Source organism: Gossypium hirsutum, chromosome A05 (assembly GCF_007990345.1).
Source record: "Gossypium hirsutum isolate 1008001.06 chromosome A05, Gossypium_hirsutum_v2.1, whole genome shotgun sequence".
Taxonomy (NCBI): domain Eukaryota; kingdom Viridiplantae; phylum Streptophyta; class Magnoliopsida; order Malvales; family Malvaceae; genus Gossypium; species Gossypium hirsutum.
Genome location: NC_053428.1, coordinates 42,614,599 through 42,639,667, shown reverse-complemented (window position 1 = coordinate 42,639,667; position 25,069 = coordinate 42,614,599). Strand labels below are relative to the sequence as shown.

Below are 25,069 nucleotides of genomic sequence, written 5' to 3'. Positions count from 1 at the left end.
TAATAATAATAATAATAATAATATTATTAAAAGCTCAATCAAGCTTGGGCTTGGCTCAAATTTGCTTGAATCAAATTTGAATTTCTTTTGAATAATCTGTGAGCACAAGTGCCTTATTTACACCCCTATCGAATGCATACCAAATCCAACACTCATTTAATTTCGAGAATTAATTAAGAATTTCTCCAAGTAAGAAGTAAGGATAGAGCAAATGATGAAGATATAAAACATAATTTATGGCTCAAAATACATAATATATATATATATAAATTTTACATTAATAGTAACATAAATATTAACTAAGAATGCACAAGAAATCTTTAGTCTAAAACATACATTATAAATATAAATATGGATAAAGTGATTAATCAGCATCAAACCAGTAGATATCCATCCCACCCCAGTCATTCTCAGGCACTCCAAGAGCCTTCCAAACTGCTTTTGAGGCATCAACAATGTTATTAGGGTTGGAGGTTCAAAATGAACAATCAAAAGATATGTCGGTAGTTTGGAGAGGTATTGTGTAGAATGCAAAAGATTCGATTGTTGCAAGATGGATGGGGATTGAGTCTTTTAGATGGCTGGTGGGGAATGGTCAATCAATTTTATTTTGGGAGGATGCCTGGTGTGGTGATAGACCTTTGAGAGTGGAATTTCCAAGATTATTTCGTTTAGCCTTGAATAAGAAAGGCAAGGTCATAGATTTCTCAATATCAAAAGGGTTCAAGGAGGTCAATTGGACTGATCTTTTTTCTCGCCCGTTATTGGAAAGGGAGGTTCAAATGGTCTCTAGTTTAAAGGAAGCAGTGAGCAATAAGATTTTGTTCCCTGAGGTGGAAGACAAATTATTATGGAAACATGACAGTAAATAGGTGTTTTCGGTGAGAAAATTAACTGAATTATTGCTCTCAGTGGGGGAGGTGGACATGAGTAATGATTTAGATAAAATCTGGAAGTTAAAGGTGCCTCCTAGAGTGAGAATTTTTCTATGGATAATTTCTATTGATCATCTTCCTACTAAGGTGTTCCTAATTAAAAGAGGCATGAAGTTGGATAGTTTGGAGGACGGCTGCTCTTGGTGTTATAGAGATTAGGAGACTGCGGAGCATCTATTTTTTCAATGTAATTTCATTGCGAGTTTTTGGAGAAAAATTATGGATTGGTGGGAGGTGAAATTGAGGCAATTTGAAGGTTTATTTGATTTTTTCGTATTTTTAAGAATGGCCCCTATACAGGTGTGATCAAAATTTTATGGATGATATCAGTGTTAGCAGCTTGCTGGTCAATGTGGTTAGCAAGGAATGAGCTGGTGTTCAATAAAAAGTGGCTGAAAATGTCCAACTTGGTTTTTCTTTCAAAGACTCGGGCATTGATGTGGATTAGATCAGTGTATGAAGAATTGAAAGTAGATGAAAGAATCTGGTGGGTCTATCCATATAAAAGTTGGTGTAACATTAAAAACTCAGGTATGAGAGGCAAGTTCTAGTGTTCGCTGTGTTATGGCGGGGTTAAATTTAATGTTTGTGGTGTAAAGGTAGAGGACGAAGCTGGGTGTGGAGGGGTGCTAAGAAATTTGGATGGCGAGGCAAGAGCTTTATTTTTTGGTCACATATCAGCAAAAGCAGCGGAGGTGGGGTTAGTTTGCATTGCTTTGGATATGGTTTTAGAGATGGGATCGAAGGATAAATGTTCTTTAGTTATAGAGGTAGGTTCAATGGAGGTGATCAACTAGATGGTGTGTAATAGGCCCAATTTGCCCAGGCTATTAAAAGTTTAAAAAATAGAATGAACTAAATAAAAGAAAAAATAAAGTTTTTTTAAACAAGTCCATTTTACAAGGCCCACAAACACTTAAACCCAATTACACCCAAGCCTCTACCGTATCCCAAATACCTAAATTACCCAGTAGCCCATTACACCCTCAACCCAAATATACGGGGCCCAAAAGGCCCAACTCAGTTAGCAGGTTAGGAAACCCTAGGGTTTTCGGAAGCTTCGCTCCGCAAGCACTACAATCGTCACGCCCCTTCGTCTCGCGCTGTTCCAGTAACCTTTCATCGACGCTTCCATTGGCGCTGTGACTCTACCTCTGTATCGCACTGTAATCGGTGCACGAATCAAACGCCAGCGCACTCACCGCTGTGATATACTCGCTAGTACCTGCAAAAAGGAAAGAACCACAGCAGAAAAGAGAAGCAAACATGGAAAGAAATCAAAGATTTCTTTCCCAAAATGTAACAATTTACAGAAGGCTATAAAAGCCTCTTTTTTTTTAATCTGTAACAAAGGATGGATAAGATATAAAAACATAGAGAAACATTATAGATTTTAAGCTTTGCCAGTAAACAGAGGTGATTCTTTTCACTTTATTTTCTTTTTATTTTCTTCTTGGATACCTGCATTCCATACATATAAAGTACTAGAAAAGGGGTAAAAAAGGGTTACCTCTCGATTCACCGTGAAAAGGGAGGATTTTAGAATCCCGACCGCCGTACGTGGCGGAGTCGAGAGCGGCGCGTGGGCACGTGGGAGCCCGATGACGGAGGCTCGACGGAGCTCCGAGGGACTGCTCTCAATCCTCTTTTCAGAGGGTTTTTAGTTTTTTTTAACGGGTTTAAAATGATTTTTTAGGGCCAAAATTTGGCTTATATAGCCTCATAGGAACAACGTCGTTTTGGCTTAAAATAATAAGCTTCAAAACGGTGTCGTTTCAAGGCTGAGGATCCGCTCGTTGACCCATGACCCGGGGAGGATCCGTGCGTTTTTGGTGAATAGGCAAATAGCCCAATTGGTCCTTCCGCATTTTTAATTTTTATAATTTCATTTTATTTTTATTATAATTTAGCCCTGACCTTTTATTCTTGTTTTAATTTAGTCCTAGCTGCTATAATAAGGCCTATTTTGGGAACGACGTCGTTTTGGGATTAGGGTCAAATTGCCCAGTGAGTCCCTCGGCTTTTAGCGCGTGTTTCAATTGGGTCTAAAATTCATTTTATTATTTTAAAATTAACCCTAGAGTTTTATTTTTATTATATTTTCGTCCTTTTTAAATTTTTTATACAATTTATTTATTTTAAATATTTTATATATTATTTATTTTTACTATAAACATTGTTTACATATAAAAAAATTTTATATATATATTTTTTCATATTTTATTATACATTTTATTTATATGCTTTATAATATATTATTCATTATATTATTTTTATTATTTATTATATATTTTATTATTTTATTATTTTATTATTTATTATTTATTATTATGTACAATTTTTAATTTTTTTAAATAATACATATATCATTATTAAATATTTAGTATTTAATATGTAATATTCTAAAATTTATTATAAAATTTTGTTCATATTTAACATATTATTATTGTAACGACCCAAATTTTAAGGTTATCAGAAAAAAATGTATTTTCGGATCTTCGTTTCTAAAAAAAATAGATTAGTAAATAATTATTAAAAATATTTATGAAGTTAGTCGAGTGGTTAATTAGAGTTTAATTGAGTGAATTTAGCTTAATTAAGAGTAACTAAGAAAAAGGACTAAATTGAATAAGGGGTAAAAGCTAAATTATAGATTAAAAGAAAATAAAAATGACCAAAATGGCAATTATGCCATTTAGCATAAGTGGGGCAGCATATAAAGTAAAAACCTAAGATTTTTACTTTGATTTTAATTATAAAATATATATATTTATTAGTAATAAATTATATTAAATTAATTTATTATAATTATATTATAAGATATTTGTATGATAAATAAATTAAATAAAGACAAATGTATGGTAAATAAAATATACAAGTGTAATACATATATTTGTACAATTGTAGTATATTCTATTTAATTGATTTCTATTTAAATAGATTTTTATATGAAATAAATAAAATAAATAAAAGAAAGACAAGTGTATAAAAATGATTTGGTACAAGTGAAATAAATATTATACATACATTTGTAATACATGTATGTATTTGCTTATTATTTAAGTAAATATTAATGTATTTATTATTATTAAATTGATATTATATGATGAATAAATTAAATAAAGACAAATGTGTGGATATGATTTGATACAAGTGTATAAATAAAAATATATACATTTGTAATATATGTATTTAATTATTAATAGATATTTATTAATTATAAAAGATATTTATAAATTAAATAATTATATTATAAGATTTTTATTTAATAAATAAATTAAAACATGACAAATGTATGATGATGATATGTTACATGTGTAAATATAAGTAATATTACAATTGTAATAAATATATTGATTATTAAATAGATATTTAATAAGTTATTTTATATATATATATATAGTAAATGAAATAAAAGAAAGAAAGGAAACAAAAGAGAAAGAAACAGAATAGCAAACGGGAAAAGGAAGAAAAGGGGAAAGAAAAAGAAAAGGGAGAATAAGGATTTGGAAGCTTTAAATTTGAATAGCTAATGTTGAAGTGAGAATTATTGTGTTTGATAATGGAGAGGGTTGATTTGGTATGTTATGATTTTATTAAATTAATATTGAATTATATATTGATTGAATTTATTTTGATTGAATTATATAATAAATATGATTTATGTAAAAATTTGAATATTGAATGAATGTTATATTAAAAAAATATATATTGATTGAAAATATGAGGAAATTGATATGAATATATGAGATTTGTGATATTTGAATATTTGATACTGAAAAGTAAATTGAATTGTGTTGCATTATGAATTAATATGAATAATTGAAATATATTTGTTGAATTGAATGAAAATGTATGAAATTATGAAAATGTGTGAATATACGTGATTATTAGAATGGTATATTGATGAAAAAATTATTGAAATTGGAAAAGTAAAATAATACCCTATTAACTTGTCGGACTAGATTGGATATAAATGGCATGCCATTGGATTTGTCATGTGATGAGGAGATTTGTAAGTCGGCCGAGAAGATGTTTCTGTTATTATATACTTCGGTTTGTCCGAAGAGGCATTTAATGCCTTATTGGTGTGTTTGGGAGGATATATTATTCCGGGTGTGTTTGGGTTGGATATTCTGGTGTGTTTGGTTGGATTCGTGTATCCGTCTGAGTCTGAGTCATGTTAATAGGGGTTATTAAATATAACAGTGATCAGATTGTCACTAGATGAAGAATTGAAATGTGGACTGAAACACACGAATCGTATTATACAGTGAAAGCTATCTGGGATAGCAAGTCGATTTGATATGAATGGTAATGACTGTTATTGAAATGGATATGTACAGTACATTGATTGAAAAGTGAATAGTTGAATATAGTTTATTGAAATTAAAAAGTGAATTAAAGTATGATTGAAACAAATGAATCATGTAGCTCTGGATTGGATAAAAGTGAATATTATAATTGTTTAATGACTTATGAATAAATTGTGGAAAGCTATCTAGGTTAGTAAATGAAAAGAATGGAATAAATAATAATGGATTTATTTAAGAAATTGAACAATTATGTTATTGTGTTTATTATATGATTTGTATAGAACTTATATGGTAAGTAGTTGAAATTTATCAATGAAATAAATAATTAAATACTTGTAATTGTTACTATGATCGTAAGTATTTGTTATATTATTAAATGTTCGGATTATAGAAATACCACTGAGTATACCTATACTCAGCGTACGGTTTGTTTCCGTGCGCAGGTTGAGTAAAGATAGAACGTTGAATTAGCATCCCAGGCCGATCCCGAATTCAATAAGGTAAAGTCTGTTAATTATTGGTAATGGCATGTACCTGGGGTGTCTTATGTGTATATTAATTGTAAATATCTGATAGGTCTGGTAATACTTCGTAACCCTGTTTAGAGGACGGTTTGGGGTTAAGGGGTGTTATAGTTATTGGTATCAGAGCTATCAGGTTTAGCCGATTCTCGGACCAAATCGAACTCGAAATTAAGTCTAGAGGTACATGCGACAATTGAGTCGAAATTGAATCGGGATCAGATGCTGATATATTTGTTTATTTCTATTTTATAGTTGAAATTGTTAGATGAACATATTGATAGTATTGATTATAAAATGTATACTGGAAATAAAGAGTCTCGTGAAATAGATGGAAATTGAATCGGTAATATTGAGTATTAATTCGATGGATAATTAACCACTGAATGTTGAATGATGAAATTATAGAGAAAGAAATGATACATAATATTTAGAACTGTAACTGATGCTCTTTAGTGAGTAGAAAGAAATTGTATCTGCTACGACATATACCCCTCTTGTTTCTCAATCGGTTCCCGAAATGCTTCAAGGTATAGAGCTTGTCTGAACGGGTAAGTTATTTGTTGCTAATACTCCGTAAATATAGTGAGGAAGAATTGAGAATTATAGCTAAAAATGATCTTGAAAAATCTGGAATCTGGTTAGAGAATGTTATCAGGATTGTAATTGAATTGTTTTGTTCACTGATTAAATGTTAGAAAGGTATGATATTTCTGTTAAAAGATTCACCTTGCCAGCGGTGAGAAATATTTCTTTATGTTGTGATTCAGAAAGGGTTATTTGGAAACTTTCTGAAGCGAGTTCTAACAGAAATATATATACATCAGTCAGAGATTTCTTGATCAGAGATGTAAAGAATTCTTGAAGCTTAAACAGAGTCATGTGATTGAATAAATATATTAGAGAGCGTATTCCGATAGAAACTGTATGGTACAAATTGTTAAAGATGGTTTAAATGAAGATATAAAGTTGAAGAACGTAGAATAAAGAGTGGAATATGTGGTGGATATGATTCTTTTGATCATTATCTTTTTGATTGCTTGGAGAAGTTGAAATATATATATATTATTCAGAGTTCAAGACCGAGTTACGCAGTTATCAGAGGTAGGTCACCCTGTAATCTCAGAAATACGAGTGAAAGCCGAAGTGTGACAAAGGACTTCACTGTAAAATCTGGAGAATGAACATCAGCCAGGGTATATGTTAATTGTATATAAGAAGATTTATCTCTACCAGATGTCATTACAGGTACTTTCTTCTTTATCGACACTAATAAGATTATTTTAAATTGATCTTGGTCTGACTATTCCTATGATTACATGAGTTCAGTATCTATTAAAGATTTGCCTGTTGAGTTTGCTGAAATTTTTGGGTTGAAGCATTAAATTTTTAGGATCAGTATTTATGGGCTGATAAGATTTGCAGGAACTGTTTGATAATGATACTACTGTTTTCTGATCGATTTGATGTTATTACTGTTTGATGTGATTTCAAGAAATGGAATGGTTAATTCTGCATGATATGGTGGTAAATTATAGGCAAAAGTGTTTGAATGATGAAATGTTTTGTTGAATCAGAGAAGATTGAAGTAATTGTTTATTGTGATATTGAACATGCCAACACAGACATATGCTGGAAATGGGTCATGGTATTTACCTTGCTTATGTACTGAATATTAAAGTATTCAAGTTAAGGTTTAAATCAGTGGTAATAGTGCGAGAGAATTCTGATGTGTTTCTAGAAGAGTTACTCAAACTACTGTTGATTGAAGAAGTTGAATGTGCTATAGATTTTGTGACTGAGATGATAGTGAAAAATATATTTGAAATCAGAGGTTTTCTAAAACTAGTCGGCTATTACCAGAAATTTGAAAAAAAAATTCTTGGATAAAACGGTTATTATAGAAAGATGTGGAATTAGAATGGTCTGATAAATATCAGCAAAGTTTTGATTAGTTGAAAACTCAGTTAACTGAAACACTAGTTCTAGTTTAGTCAAAAATCCGGTAGAGAAACTTGTGATTTACAAGGATAGCAGTGTTTGATGCAAGAAAGTGAATTAACAGTTTATGTTTTTAGAAAGCTAGAATTATATAGAAAGAATTATTTGATACACGACTTGAAAGTGGAAGCTATTGTCTTCGCATTAAGACACTATGATTTGATAATTGATTCTTGTTCAGGGAAGGCATATGAAGTTATGTATACTTAGAATTAAAAGTTTTGCTTTGTGTTATGAGCTATGAACATTTGATTGTCATTATCTGATGATGGCTTAATTCTAGTTGAAATAAAGGTTAAACTTACTTCTCTACAATAGGTCTGCAAAGTTTAGAAATGTGATAATGAGTTACTGGTTAAATGGGTATAGTGAACAAATGATTTTGATTGAAAATTTCAAATTGAATTTGATGATTGTCTGTTATTCAGAAATAGAAGCTATGTTGAAGAATTCAGAGCTTCGACAGAAAAATTTGCATGAAATTTATAGCAGTACTATGTCTATGCATTCTGGAAGAAATAAGATATACAGTGACTTGAGGCAGATCTGTTGAAGACTGGGAAAGAAAAACAATACTTTGAAATTGTATATAAATGTTTATATCAGATACAGATACCTTCAGAACTGTTACAGCTAGAAAGGATATCAGAATGGAAATGGGATATAATTTCTATGGGTTTGATTTGAAATTATCTCGATCTTTGAAAAAGAAAGACGGTATTTGAATAATCATCGAAGGTATGACAAAGTCTGCATGTTCTATTCAGGTATGAATAAATTTCTTACTTAATAATTGTCTAAAATATAGGTTTCTGAGATTATCAGATTACATGGTATGGTGGTTTTTATCATTTCTGATTGAGATACGTGGTTTATACTCTGATTATAGAACAAGTACAAGAAGTTCTGGGTACGTGATAACAGTCTTCAGCACTGTATGAAGTTCTGAATGATTATGAATATAAAACTGCATGGGATCTGATTGAATACTGTGAGAAAAAGAATATGCGGAGCTGGTTGATTCGTGAAACTAAAGAAAAATGGAAATAATTTGAGATAGTTTAAAGCAGTATTTGATTGTCGAAAATTCTATATGGAAATTGAATGAAAGTGATTCGAGATAGACTGAAACAGTTTGACAGACAGAAATCATATGTGAATTTGAAACGTCGAGATATTGAGTTCTCGTTCTGTTGGGCCATGTGAAATTTCAGGAAAAAAAAAAGTCAGACTGGTAATATATTATTGGGTTTTACTTCAGAAGTTACATGAAATTTATGGGGATTATCAGGATTTTGTGCTCAAAAGATTTAGATCAGATCTTTTACATGTTAATACGATAGAGGATATCAGAAGTTGATCTGATTTATTGTATGAAAAAGAGCCGGTTGAGATACTAGCTTGAGTGGTAAAGTCAGAATATTGAGGAAGCAATACGGGAACCGAGAGAAACAGCGAGATCTTTGTACTTATACCCCCACCTCTCTCAAGTAAATTTCGAGGACGAAATTTAAAAAAAAGGGGGGGAATGTAACGACCCGAATTTTAAGGTTATCAGAAAAAAATGTATTTTCAGATCTTCGTTTCTAAAAAAATAGATTAGTAAATAATTATTAAAAATATTTATGAAGTTAGTCGAGTGGTTAATTAGAGTTTAATTGATTGAATTTAGCTTAATTAAGAGTAACTAAGAAAAAGGACTAAATTGAATAAGGGGTAAAAGTTAAATTATAGATTAAAAGAAAATAAAATGGACCAAAATGGCAATTATGCCATTTAGCATAAGTGAGGCGGCATATAAAGTAAAAATCTAAGATTTTTACTTTGATTTTAATTATAAAATATATAAAATATATATATTTATTAGTAATAAATTATATTAAATTAATTTATTATAATTATATTATAAGATATTTATATGATAAATAAATTAAAGAAAGACAAATGTATGGTAAATAAAATATACAAGTGTAATACATATATTTGTACAATTGTAGTATATTCTATTTAATTGATTTCTATTTAAATAGATTTTTATATGAAATAAATAAAATAAATAAAAGAAAGACAAGTGTATAAAAATGATTTGGTACAAGTGTAATAAATATTATACATACATTTGTAATACATGTATGTATTTGCTTATTATTTAAGTAAATATTAATGTATTTATTATTATTAAATTGATATTATATGATGAATAAATTAAATAAAGACAAATGTGTGGATATGATTTGATACAAGTGTATAAATAAAAATATATACATTTGTAATATATGTATTTAATTATTAATAGATATTTATTAATTATAAAAGATATTTATAAATTAAATAATTATATTATAAGATTTTTATGTAATAAATAAATTAAAACATGATAAATGTATGATGATGATATGTTACATGTGTAAATATAAGTAATATTACAATTGTAATAAATATATTGATTATTAAATAGATATTTAATAAGTTATTTTATATATATATATAGTAAATGAAATAAAAGAAAGAAAGGAAACAAAAGAGAAAGAAACAGAATAGCAAACGGGAAAAGGAAGAAAAGGGGAAAGAAAAAGAAAAGGGAGAATGAGGATTTGGAAGCTTTAAATTTGAATAGCTAATGTTGAAGTGAGAATTATTGTGTTTGATAATGGAGAGGGTTGATTTGGTATGTTATGATTTTATTAAATTAATATTGAATTATATATTGATTGAATTTATTTTGATTGAATTATATAATAAATATGATTTATGTAAAAATTTGAATATTGAATGAATGTTATATTAAAAAAAATATATATTGATTGGAAATATGAGGAAATTGATATGAATATATGAGATTTGTGATATTTGAATATTTGATATTGAAAAGTAAATTGAATTGTGTTGCATTATGAATTAATATGAATAATTGAAATATATTTGTTGAATTGAATGAAAATGTATGAAATTATGAAAATGTGTGAATATACGTGATTATTAGAATGGTATATTGATGAAAAAAATATTGAAATTGGAAAAGTAAAATAATACCCTATTAACTTGTCGGACTAGATTGGATATAAATGGCATGCCATTGGGTTTGTCATGTGATGAGGAGATTTGTAAGTCGGCCGAGAAGATGTTTCTGTTATTATATACTTCGGTTTGTCCGAAGAGGCATTTAATGCCTTATTGGTGTGTTTGGGAGGATATATTATTCCGGGTGTGTTTGGGTTGGATATTCTGGTGTGTTTGGTTGGATCCGTGTATCTGTCTGAGTCCGAGTCATGTTAATAGGGGTTATTAAATATAACAGTGATCAGATTGTCACTAGATGGAGAATTGAAATGTGGACTGAAACACACGAATCGTATTATACAGTGAAAGCTATCTGGGATAGCAAGTCGGTTTGATATGAATGGTAATGATTGTTATTGAAATGGATTTGTACAGTACATTGATTGAAAAGTGAATAGTTGAATATAGTTTATTGAAATTAAACAGTGAATTAAAGTATGATTGAAACAAATGAATCATGTAGCTCTGGATTGGATAAAAGTGAATATTATAATTGTTTAATGACTTATGAATAAATTGTGGAAAGCTATCTAGGTTAGTAAATGAAAAGAATGGAATAAATAATAATGGATTTATTTAAGAAATTGAACAATTATGTTATTGTGTTTATTATATGATTTGTATAGAATTTATATGGTAAGTAGTTGAAATTTATCAATGAAATAAATAATTAAATAATTGTAATTGTTACTATGATCGTAAGTATTTGTTATATTATTAAATGTTCGGATTATAGAAATACCACTGAGTATACCTATACTCAGCGTACGGTTTGTTTCCGTGCGCAGGTTGAGTAAAGATAGAACGTTGAATCAACATCCCAGGCCAATCTCGAATTCAATAAGGTAAAGTCTGTTAATTATTGGTAATGGCATGTACTTAGGGTGTCTTATGTGTATATTAATTGTAAATATCTGATAGGTCTGGTAATACTCCGTAACCCTGTTCAGAGGACGGTTTAGGGTTAAGGGGTGTTACAATTATTTTTATAAATGTATACTAAATTACTACATCATATAGTATTTTTTTTAAAAAAAAAGGTTCTCCTTTATTATTTATATATTGTTTTAAAATTTGTATTTAGTCTTATCTTTTTCTTTTCTTTTGACTTTTGTTATATGTTCATAATTTGTTTGTAGACACTCAATTTTGCCCGGGCCCAAAAATAAGTCTAAAAACAAAAATATAATAAACCCTCAAAAAAAAACCGAAGTCCAAGTTCAGTCCAGAATTACAAATATAATTTAGCCCGATCGGAATGGCCCATTACTTGAAAAGATTTAAGGTCCATCTACAAGCTTGACTCATATGAAAATATAATCTTCAATGATATGCAATCTTAGATATGATATGCAATCTTAGATATGATACAATCTTAGATATGATTGCAATCTTAGATATGATATGCAATCTTAGAAGATATGATTTTGTAATCTTAGAGATTTAATTTGTAGATACCTTTTAATCTTAACCGTTGATGTAATTGATCTGTACTGTTGGATTTGGGGAGGCTCAACTATAAATAGAGGCCTCTCCCCTCATTGTAAAACAACTTGACTACACTTGAGTTTTGAGAAGCAATAAGAATTCTTAAGAGCATTCACTCAAATTTCTCTCCCTCTTGCGTTCTTATTTTCTACGGTTTGTTCTTATTTATTCTTTGTTCATTTTTGTTTTCAACCTTTTTTTATTTTGATTGAATCCCTATTTCCTTGATTTTTAATTCTCTTTTATATTTTATTTTTTTTAATAATTTTAGTATTATATCAAACTATTTTTTATTAAATTCTATATTATTCATTGTTTTAAAAAATATATTTCATTTAATTGAAAAAGTTTTTCTTAAATAAGGAAATGTTTGGTGTTTAGAAATTCGGGAAATAGTGCCCTAACATGCTGGGTTGTGATTTTTCGTTTGACTAAATAACCAAATATCCTTTTAATAAATTTTCAAAATCATGAGATAATTTTAGTTACGAGGATTTAAAACATCGTGTCCTAACATGCTGGATGTAATGTTTGTATACTTTCGGAACAAAGGAATCTCAAGTTTCAACTTTAAATTGTTCAAGTTTTAAAATCTTTTCAAATTTTCGACATTAGGACAATAAATAATCAATTCGGTACCAATTTTGGGCGTTACGAGGGTGCTAATCCTTCCTTGTGCGTAACCGACTCCCGAACATATTTTCTTGAATTTCGTAGACCAAAATGTTTTATAAAGGTGATCCAATCACACCTAAAAATGTTGGTGGTGACTCCCATTTTCATTTTTCAAAAAGTCGAACCCCGTTTTTCAAACCCCTTTAAAAAAAATGGTTTCGACATTGTTTATTTATTTTTGTATCATCTTGCATTTATTTAGTATTGTTTTAATATGTTAATTTTATCTTATGAATTACTTGTTATTTTTATGTTATTTATTGTTTTATATATTTGCGTGGAAATTTATGTTGTTATATTTGCGTGAAATATTATTATATATATTATGTAATTTATATTGTTATATCCATTGTTTTCTATGTTGTATTTTGCATAAAATGTTAATGCATGTATGTTTATGTTATTTATGATCTTATCTGCATGAAATGTTAATGTATATTATATAATTTATGTCGTTATTTATCATTTTCTATATTATATTTGCACGAAATGTTAAAGTATGTATCATATAGTTTATATTGTTTAGTATCGATATCTTGTAATATGTTAAATGCATCATTGCTATAAAAAATTTATATTTTAATCTAAAAGAATTTTAAAAATGAGGCAATGTTTTTGGTATTTAGGAATTCGGGAAGTAGTGCCCTAACGTGCTGGGTTGCAATTTCCCGTTTGTCTAAATGTCTAAAAAAAATTCTTCTAAATAGATTTTGTAAATCACGATATGATTTCGGTTACGAAAGCTTAGGAATATCGTGTCCAATCATGCTGGATGTGATGTTTGTACTCTTTTGGAGCAAAGGAATCTTGATTTTCAACTCAAATTATTACAATTTTAAAAAGAGATCTTATTTCTAAATTCTTTCAAACTTTTGACATTAAGACAGAAAACTATTCAATTTGGTACCAATTTTGGGCGTTGTGAGGGTGCTAACCTTTCCTCGTACGTAACCAACTCCCGAACCTGTTTTCTCATAATTTCGTAGACCAAAATGTTTTATAAGGTGATACAATCACACCTAAAAAGGTTGGTGGCGATTCTCGTTTTTGAAATACCCCCTTAAAAAATGGTTTGGACAGCTTGGCGACTCCATCGGAGACTAATAAGAGAGTCAAGCTAAAAATTGATTATTTTCTGTCTTAGTGTCAAAAGTTTTGAAAAATTTTAAAAAAGAATATCGATCTTTTTACATGTGTTTGCTGCATATGTTTGTTATTTTGTTCTCGAGCACATTGCATTTGCATGACCGCTGTGGTCGCACCCTGAAGTGGGAGTGAGAAGCTATGCTTTCGTGAGGTTTTCACCTCCGCACGGGCTAGTGGATTGCTTCCGGGATACATCCGTACCAATGTCTTCGTCAGATTTTCATCTTCACATGGCCATAGGGAAATGTGTCCCTCTGAACTGAACTTGGTCCATATGAGCTTATAATGGGTGAGGATCGAGGAATATGCTGGTTTAGGTACCCTTACTTTAAGAACTGAAACACTTGTAGTGAACTTTAAGTGCCTACCATAGGGAGTACAGTAATAGCCTTTAGCAAGTTACCCTTATAACTGCCTGTTTATTATACCTTTTATATATGACACTAACCTATTTTATTTTATTTTTTGCTATCATTGCATGTCACTCAACATTTAGAGGGGTCGATTCACGGTTCAATTTCTAGATTAGAAAGTTTTGTAATGAGGAACAAATATCTTGATAAAGTGGAGGACAACGCCTCAGTTTGTGCATGGTCAGAGAAAGCCCAGTTAGAGAAAGGAGATAGTGTTACCGAGGGGTATACATCAGAGTTGTGGGACTTTACTCTTATCAGCTCTACACAGAATGAGTTGAAGGAGTTGAAGGACATTTGGGCCCAATGGGAGGACGAGACTAAGCAGCTGTTCTACCAGAATTATGGAGATCTTCCCTCTTTCCTAGACATCAAGGTGGATAAGCATCTGTTTCCAGCTATGGTACAGTTTTGGAACCCTGCTTATAGTTGTTTTACATTTGGAGAGGTAGACTTAGTACCCACTTTGGAGGAGTACATGACATTGCTTCGCTGTCCAAAAATTCAAGGTAATAAAGCTTATGTTAGGGTTGCTAATCTCCCAACTTTCGTGAAGAAATTAATGATGATCACAGGGATGAGTGAACAGTGAGTCGCAACTCGAATCCAACAAAAAGGTGATCGTAAATGCATTCAGTGGGCAAGTTTGAGGGATCTAATATTGGCGCACCCAGATGTGAAGAAGAGGGTTGATGTCTTGGCCTTAAGTATTTATGGTTTGGTGATTTTCCCCAAGGCTATGGGACACATAGATGAGGCAGTTGTGGATTTATTCAATCGACTTGGTAAGCAGAACACACCTGTGCCTGCAATCCTAGCCGAGGCGTTCACATCCTTAAGTGCATGTCGGAGAGCTGGTGAAGGTAGATTCATTGGATGCGCACAGTTGTTGATAGTATGGTTCCACAGTCACTTTTGGAAGGTTGATAAGGTTTCTTTCCGAGTGTTCTTTGAGGATTATTCTCCCTTAAAAGAAGCAGCAGCTATGCTGAGTAGGGACGACATTACAGAGGAAAGGTGGATGGAAATCCTTCAGAATCTCCGAGAAGAAGATGTTATATGGAAACCCCCTTGGATGGCTCCTAATGAAGTCATTTATCGTTGCGGAAGCTTTGATTGGGTACCTCTTCCTGGAATTTGGGGAGTTGTTGGTTATGCACCATTACTCGTCCTAAGGCAGTACAAAGCAGGGCAGTTTATACCGGCAATACAAGGGTTAGCTCAGAGTGATTTCTCATATAAGGGGGATCATTATAAGAAGAAGATGCGAGAGATTTTCGAGGCTTGGAAGAAGATTTGCTGTGTGAAGATTCTAACTGAAGGTCTGACGACAACTCTTGAGTACAAGGGGTGGTTTTGTAAGAGGATTAATGATAACATTCCTAGGCCAAGGTTGGGGGCTGCTCGATCAATAGAGGAGAATTTACGAGTGGTCTCATCAGAGTTAGAAGTCATAAAGCAAGAGTTTGAAAGAAAGAGTTTGGAGCTCAGGAAAAAGATAAAGAAGCTGGAAGAAGAGAAGATGTACCTAAGCTTAGACGTGGATGTTCAGAAAATTGAGGTCGAGAAAGTGAGAAAAGAAAAGAGGAAGATTGAGAAAGACCGAGATGACTTGAAGACGCTATATAAGAGGATACAACTATTAATGAAGAGAGCTGGATTGGGGAAGTCTAAAGAGCAGTGGCAACAAGAGGTTCAAGAAGAAAGAGCCAAAGTCGAGTATTGGGAGAAGAAGTTCCAAGAGATGCAGGCGCAGAATCAGGCCCTAGAGAAGGAGAATCAATGATTAAAAGCTAAAGTGACTGAGCTTGGGCGATCTCTTTGTCATCACCAAAGTTGTAACTCCGCGATCAAGTTAAAGGCAAGTCTGAACAAGATCGAGGAAATGAGGCACAACATTGGAGGGTTGGAATCAGCACTACGGAACTGTGAACTCCAGATTGAGCAGCTTAAGGCAAGAGAAGGACATTGGAAGGAAGAGCTTCACCATTTTCAGGATCAGGTCAGAGATAGGGACTACCTCATGGGAGAAGCCATAGTCCAGATTCGAGAGGTTACTGATCATTTGCAAGACCTGGCAGCGTAAGCTAATGTATTGAGTACAAAGTATGAGTTAGTGTCAGATAGAGGTCTAGAGTTAGCTTTGTTATTGGATAGGGTTAAAACTCTGGGCTTGAGGGCAAAGGCAGATTTGTAATCCGTTTTGTGTAAAGATTTTTGTTTCTTGAATAACGTTTTCTAAAGGAAACTGATCAGAATCGATATCTTTTTGCATCCATGCATTGGCATCTCATCCCATCATATGCATTCCATTTTTTAGAAGGACCCTAATTAGTTAAAATTAATAGAGAGAGAGAGAGAGAAAGAGAGTAAGAGAAAGAGAAAACCTGGAAGCAGCACATCCTTACGGTACACGCGCTAAGACAAAGAATATGGATCAAAGACTTGAGCAGATCTAGAAAGAAATGCAAGAGCAATTGCAGGAATAATTGGCAAAAATCCAACAGGAGATGAAGGATCAAATGTTGGAGGCCTAAAGGAATATGATGGCTGAGATGGCTCAACTGCTGAAGGGGGCAACGAATAAAGGAAAGGCCCTTATGACTATCACTGAAGAGGATAATGAGGATCATCCTCTAGGTTTTACCCCACCTCATGTGCAAACTCAACATGAGTCATATCCTCGAAGGCCGTCCGTCACAATAAGGCCTCAACATGGGCAAGTCGATGCTGGAACGTTCATGAATTTCCAAACTGGCTCAGGATCCAACCCGGGAGATAACCCTACCAATCTAGTCATCCCTGATTTAGATGTAGCAGAGAATGAAGAGATGAGACTCGAATCATCAAGGCAATTAGAGGAACGTTGCAGATGGTTAGAGGAGAAATTTAAGGCATTGGAAAACGCTGATAATCGTCAGGGAATTGATGCTAAGGACTTGAGTTTGGTCCCAGATTTGATGCTTCCTCATAAGTTTAAGATGTCGGAATTTGAGAAGTACAATGGGACTACTTGCCCTGAAGCTCATATCACCATGTCCTGTAGGCGGATGACCGGCTATGTAAACAATGATCAACTATTGATCTATTGTTTCCAGGATAGTTTGGTTGGGGCAGCGGCTAGGTGGTACAATCAATTGAGCCACGATAGGATCAGTTCTTGGAGAGACTTAGTGCAAGCCTTTATGCAGCAATATAATCATGTGACTGACATGACTCCTGATAGAATCACTCTGCAGAACATGGTAAAGAAGCCTAATGAGAGCTTTAGGCAATATGCACAGAGGTAGAGGGAGGTTTCCATTCAAGTTCAACCACCACTTTTGGAGAAAGAAACTACCATGCTGTTCATTAACACCTTGAAGTCCCCATTCATTACTCATATGATTGGAAGTACCACCAAGAGCTTTGCTGATATAGTTATGGCAGGAGAAATGATTGAGAACGCCATAAGGGGTGGTAAGATAGAGGGGGAAACTGTTAAAAGATCGGCCCCAAGAAGGAAAGATAATGAGGTGAACAATACGAGTAGTTATAACTCAAAAGCTATTACGGTTAGTCAACCTAGAGCAACTACAGTTGGGCAATAGGATTCCCAAAAGCAGGGATCTGGTACGAGACAAAATTCTGAAAAAGTCTCATTTACGCCTATCCTAGTGATGTACCGGGAGCTTTATCAAAGTTTATTTGATGCGCATGTAATAGCTCATTTTCATTTGAAACCATTGCAACCCCCATATCCCAAATTGTACGATGCAAACGCCAAATATGAATACCATGCAGGGATATCGGGGCATTCGATCGAAAATTGCACTGGCTTTAAAAAAGTAGTGGAAAGACTTATCAAGATAAGGGTTGTAAAATTTGACGACACCCCTAGTACAGAGAACCCGTTGCCAAACCATGGGGATCAAGGGGTAAACGCAATTGGGAAAACTAGTATGAGAAGGATTAAGGAGGACGTGGCCGAGATAAGAATGTCGATGAAAGTAATCTAGAAAGAAATGATGAAAAGAGAGATCATAATCTATGAAGACGGAAATAAAGGAGTGAGGGATTACTGCGAGTTCCATGCAAAAAAGGAACATGAGATCCAGGAATGTGACGAATTTAAGGCTTTCGTACAAAGTCTTATGGATAATAAGGAGCTGGAATTTTATGAAACTAGTTTAGATGAAAGACACGTATGCGCATTGGAAGATGAATTAAAGAATTAAAGAATCAACCAGCCAAGGATCATTATTTCTCTATCGAGGAATAATGAAGTTGAGACAAAAACAGTGCCGAAAGTCATTATTCACAAACCCACTTCCTTTCCTTATAAGGACAATAATAGGGTACCCTGGAATTACGACTGCAATGTGACAATGCCAGAAAAAGAAGATATAGCTAGTACTTCTAAAGATGCTTAAGTTGAAGGTTCCTACACACGTAGTCGGAAGCGTTATGATACAAGAGGCATTAGAGTTGAGCCTACGAAAGTGAAAACCTTTAACATTGAGAAGGAGAAGGGGGCTGAAGTACTTGTTAATGAGCCAGTGAAGGAAGAAGAAGCTAAAGAGTTTCTAAAATTTCTGAAACACAGTGAGTACAGCGTGGTTGAACAATTGCGCAAACAACCAACTCGCATATCAGTGTTGGCTTTGCTTCTGAGTTCAGAGGTACATCGTGAGGCATCAATGAAAGTGCTCAATGAAACTTACGTTACTAATGATATATCCATCAACAAGTTGGATCGATTGGTTAATAACATAAGTGCTGACAACTTCATTTATTTCAATGATGATGAAATCCCACCTGGTGGCATGGGATCAGCTAAAGCTTTGCACACCACCACTCGATGCAAAGAATATACATTGCCGAGTGTGCTTATTGATAATGGGTCAGCCTTAAATGTCCTGCCATTGTCTACATTGAACAAATTGCCCATAGACAGTTCTCACATGAAAACATGCCATAATGTAGTGAGAGCATTCGATGGTACGGAGAGAAAGGTCATGGGAAGAATTGATATCCCTTTGATGATCGGGCCAAACACGTATGAGGTAGATTTTCTAGTAATGGATATCAAGCCCTCTTATAATTGCTTGTTATGGAGGCCTTGGATACATTCGGCAGGAGCGCTGCCCTCATCTTTGCACCAGAAATTAAAGGTAGTAACAGACAGACGGCTGGTCACCATAAATACCGAGGAGGACATCATGGCAGCAGTTACCAGTAACGTACCCTATATAGAGCCAGACGAGTAGACAGTTGAGTGTTCTTTTCACTCCTTAGAATTCATTAATGGGACTTTATTCTAGAAGGGAATGAGGTACCGATGCCTAAGATATCCAGAACCACAAGAATGGGTTTGCAGATGACAGTGGGGAAAGAAGCCTTGCCAGGAAAAAGGATTAGGCAGATATCTTCAAGGTGGAATCCAATTCCCTAAATTAAGGAAGAAAAGAGATCGTTTTGGCCTAGGTTTCAGGCCAGATCATAGACAGAAAAGGAAAGAAACGAAAAAGTATCAAGAAAGAAGAAGGGCGCGTTTGAGCGGAAGAGAGGTTGATTGGGAATTGATGACGTTCCCTCACATATTCCAGACCTTTGTATCAGGTGGGATAATTCACCATAAGAAAGAGTGGCTCGAAAATGGAAATCATCACATCAACGCTATACATGATGAGAAGACTGGACAAAGAAACCTTGAGGGCATTCGCCTTTACGAACCGGGAAGCTCTTTAAACAATTGGATTGTAGAAGAACTTCCTGTAGTTTCTAAAGATTTTACAGAGTAATTTTCAGAACACTCTTGTTGCTCTAAACCTAGGAGTAATAAGATTTCATTTGTAAAATAGGCTCATGTTTAGATACTTTATTTCAATAAAACACGTCTTTACTATTAATTTGAGCAAACATTCTTTCATTCTTTGTTCTTTTGTCCTTTTAATCTTTCATTTCATTCATAACATGTTAATAGACATTCTTAAATTCATTCGTTCTTTGTACATTCCTTCGTATTCCCGTAGGCCCCTAGATATCAACGACATGAGCGATGATACTACAAATCCTAAACTCTCTTTTGAGCAAGACATGTGTTTAGAGGAACCTCGGAATTTTGAAGATGGCAGGGATTGTGATGTGTCTCCAGATCTATTGAGAATGGTGAAACAAGAGGAGAAACAAATCTTACCCCGTGAGAAAGAGGCAATAGAGAGAGTAGCCTTGGAAAAAGGAAAAGAGGTGAAATTTGGGACACACATTGCTAAGAAAACGAGACAAGGTCTTATTAAGCTGTTATGTGAATTCACAGATATCTTTGCATGGTCATATCAGGATATACCAGGGTTGAGTACTGATATCGTGGTACATCGTCTCCCCATAAAACAAGATAGCAAGCGAGTCCAACAAAATTTGCGAAGGATGAGGCTTGATATTATGCTGAAAATAAAAGATGAAGTCCAAAAGCAGTTTGATGCTGGATTCTTACAAGAGGTTAAGTACTCAGAATGGGTGGCTAACATTGTGACTGTCCCTAAGAAGGATGGGAAGGTACGAATGTGTATTGATTACAGAGATTTGAACAAAGCTAGCCCAAAGGACAATTTTCCTTTACCATACATCGACACTTTGGTCGACAATACAGCGGGATATTCGTTGTTCTCCTTTATGGATGGCTTCTCAAGGTACAATCAGATAAAGATGCATCCTGAGGACATGGATAAAACCACCTTCATAACATTGTGGGGCACCTTTTGTTATAAGGTAATGCCCTTTGGGTTGAAGAATGCAGGGGCAACGTACCAAAGGGCTATGGTAACCTTATTCCATGATATGATGCACAAGGAGATTGAGGTGTATGTTGATGGCATGATTGCCAAATCTTGAATAGAGACGGAGCATTTTGAAGTCTTGAGGAAGTTGTTCCTAAGATTAAGGAAGTTTCAGTTGAAGCTTAATCTGGCAAAGTGCATCCTCGGAGCTAGGTCGGGGAAGTTATTGGGCTTTGTGGTCAGCGAAAAGGGAATAGAAGTTGACTTAGACAAGGTTAGAGCCAAATAAGAATTGCCTCCACCACGTACTCAGAAGGAAGTTCGGGGTTTTCTTGGAAGGTTGAATTATATCACTCGGTTTATTTCACAATTAATCGAGAAATGTGATCCTATATTTTGCCTCCTTAGAAAACACAACCAAGGTATTTGGGATGAGGAATGCCAGAATGCCTTTGAGAAAGTCAAGCAATATTTGTTAAACGCTCCAGTGTTATCTCTGCCCAGTCCAGATAGACCATTAATTCTGTACTTATCAGTGTTTAGTAATTCTATGGGATGTGTGCTTGGTCAACATGATGAGCCAGGAAGAAAAGAGAATGCGATATATTACCTAAGTAAGAAATTCATTGAGCGTGAGATGAGATATTCGCCAATTGAGAAGTTGTGTTATGCTTTGATCTGGACGACTCGAAGGTTGAGGCAATATATGCTATATCATATGACCTGGCTAATTTCAAAACTTGATCCATTAAAGTACATGATGGAGTCAACAGCCCTAAATGGAATAATGGCAAGGTGGCAAGTACTGCTTTCGGAGTTTAATATAGTTTATGTGAGTCAAAAGGCTATAAAAGGAAGCGCGATAGCAGAATTTCTGGGTAGTAGAGCTCTAGAAGATTATGAGCCATTGAGCTTTGATTTCCCTAATGAGGAGTTGATGTATGTGGCAACTACTGAAGAATATCCATGGAAGTTGAACTTTGACAGGGCAACCAATGTAGTATGAAATGGAATTGGGGCAGTCTTGGTATCCCTAAATGGTGATCATTATCCATTTACATGTAAATTAGATTTTGACTGCGCGAACAATATGGCCGAATATGAAGCATGTATCATGGAGATTCGAGCAGCCAAAGAGTGAAAAATTAGAACTCTGGAAGTATATAGAGACTCTGCATTGGTAATTTATCAGCTTAGGGGTGAATGGGAGACAATGGACCCCAAATTGATTCATTATCGAAAGGTAGTTTTGGAGTTACTTGAGAAGTTTGATAACATCACCTTCAATTATCTCCTACGAGACAAAAATCAAATGGCGGATGCTTTAGCAACACTGGCTTCCATGATTAAAGCAAATAAAAAAGAGAATGTGAGACCAATTCAGATGAGTATTTCTGAGGTTCCAGCTCATTGCTGTAACATCGAGGAAGAGGAAAAGGATGACCATACTTGGTATCAAGATATATTACGGTATGTGAGAAGTCGTGAATATCTTGAGCAGACAACCGAGAATGACAAAAGAACTTTGAGGAGGTTAGCCTGCGAATATGTACTAGATGGGACATCCTTTATAAAAGAAGGAAAGATCATGTACTTTTGAGGTGCGTCGATGCTGTGGAAGCTAGAAAAATCTTGGAAGAAGTACATGAAGGCGTTTGTGGGACACATGCTAATGGCTTTACAATGGCGAGGCAAATCATGAGGTTTGGATACTATTGGTCTACTATGGAAAGAGATTGTATCAGCTATGCCAAGAAATGTCATAAATGTCAGATATATGGGGACAAAATTCATGTACCACCTTCACCCTTACATGTTATGACTTCTCCATGGCCCTTTTCCATGTGGGGCATGGATGTCATTGGGCCAATATCACCAAAAGCTTCGAATGAGCATCGTTTCATTTTCGTGGTCATTGACTACTTTACGAAATGGGTAGAGGCAGCTTCATACGTTAGTGTTACCAAGTCGGCAGTAGGTCGATTCTTAAAAAAAGGAGATCATTTGTCGATATGGAATACCTGAGAGGATCATATCAGACAATGCATTGAACTTGAACAACGACACGATTGCGAAAGTCTACAGCCAATTCAAGATCAAACCTCATAATTCATCTCCATATCACCCAAAAATGAAGGGGGCAGTGGAAGCTGCCAATAAAAACATCAAGAAGATAGTGGGGAAAATGACTGAGACCTACAGAGATTGGCATGAGAAATTACCATTTGCACTCTTGGCCTATCGAACGTCCGTCAGAACCTCTACTGGGCAACTCCTTTCTCGTTGGATTATGGGATGGAGGTAGTGTTACCCATTGAAGTAGAAATACCTTCTCTTCGAATTTTTTCAGAGATAAAGCTGGATGAAGCAGAATGGATTCAATCGCGGTATGATCAATTGAATTTGATTGAAGAAAGGAGGTTAAGAGCTATTCGTCATGGTCAGATGTATCAGAAGCGAATGATGCAAGCTTATGACAAGAAAGTTCGTCCAAAAAAATATCACGAAGGGGACCTTGTACTGAAAAAGATTCTTCCCATACAGAAGGACTTTAGAGGAAAATGGATGCCGAATTGGGAAGGGTCATATGTTGTGAAGAAGGCTTTCTCTAGTGGTGCACTGATTTTGACAGAAATGGATGGGAAGAGTTTGCCTAATCCAGTGAATTCAGACTCAGTCAAAAGGTACTTTGTCTAAAGAGAAGGGAATCCAAGGTGAAAACCTGCAAAGGGAGCTTTGGGTCTTCTAAAAAATAAAAAATAAAAAAAAGGAAGGAGAGGCCAATGTGAAAACCTACAAAGGGCGCCTTGAGACTGTGACATCCCGAATTAGGGCCTAATCGGAAGAGTGGTTTTGGGACCACAAATCCAAGATAGAAATAATTATTTTATGATTATTTTGAGGTCTATGATATGATTGCATGATTGTGTGAAAATTTCGTTGAGAAATTCTATGCATAAATGCTTAATTTGAAGTTACGAACTAAATTGAATAAGTTATAAAATTTGCATTCTAGTAGTTTCTAGTATGAAATTTCTTTGAAATATTAATTAGGAGGTCTTAAATAGAAATTTTACCAATTTCTAAGTTTATGGACAAAAATTGGACATGGATGGAATTTTTGAAAGTTTAATAAGGAAGGCCATTTTGATATTCAATGAAATAAAATGGGAAAAAAACACAAAAATGATCATCTTCTCCATAAGTTGCTGTCAAATTTTTAAGCCTTGATTGTAAGTGATTTCTCCACCATAGCTAGGGTTTCAACACTTTTAAGCCTTGATTGTAAGTGATTTCTATGCCCGTTTTTAATGTTCTTTACATTTTTAAAATCCTCGTAGCTCGGTTTACCTGTTTCTACCAATATTTTGAGCTAGGGTTTACATTTAAAAATTTACCCATGAATGATATGCATGAATTTTGATGTTTTATGGTACAATATGAAGCTTGAGATTGTGTTAAACAACTTTTGCTAAGTGATTTTACGTAAAAACGACTAAAATGACATAATCGGTAAAAATACCTAATGTTCATAAGTACATGTTAAAGTGAGAATTGGATGTTGCTGTAAAAGGGAAAAATGATCAGCATATCATAAACCATAAGAAAATAGGATGAAGTTTAATTTACGAGATTTGGGGCAAAAGTGTAAATATATAAAAGTTTAGGGGCAAAATTGTAATTTTTCCAAAATATGATTTTGGGTTGATTTGAATAATATGAGTCCTAATTAGACTATATTTGAAATGATAGAAC

At 33.8% G+C, this 25,069-nt stretch overlaps 1 pseudogene; it reads right to left on the bottom strand.

The window, feature by feature from the left end:
- Nucleotides 1–364: 364 nt before the first annotated feature.
- The window catches only part of LOC107961050 (uncharacterized), a 90,193-nt pseudogene continuing 65,488 nt past the window's right edge, over nucleotides 365–25,069 (bottom strand).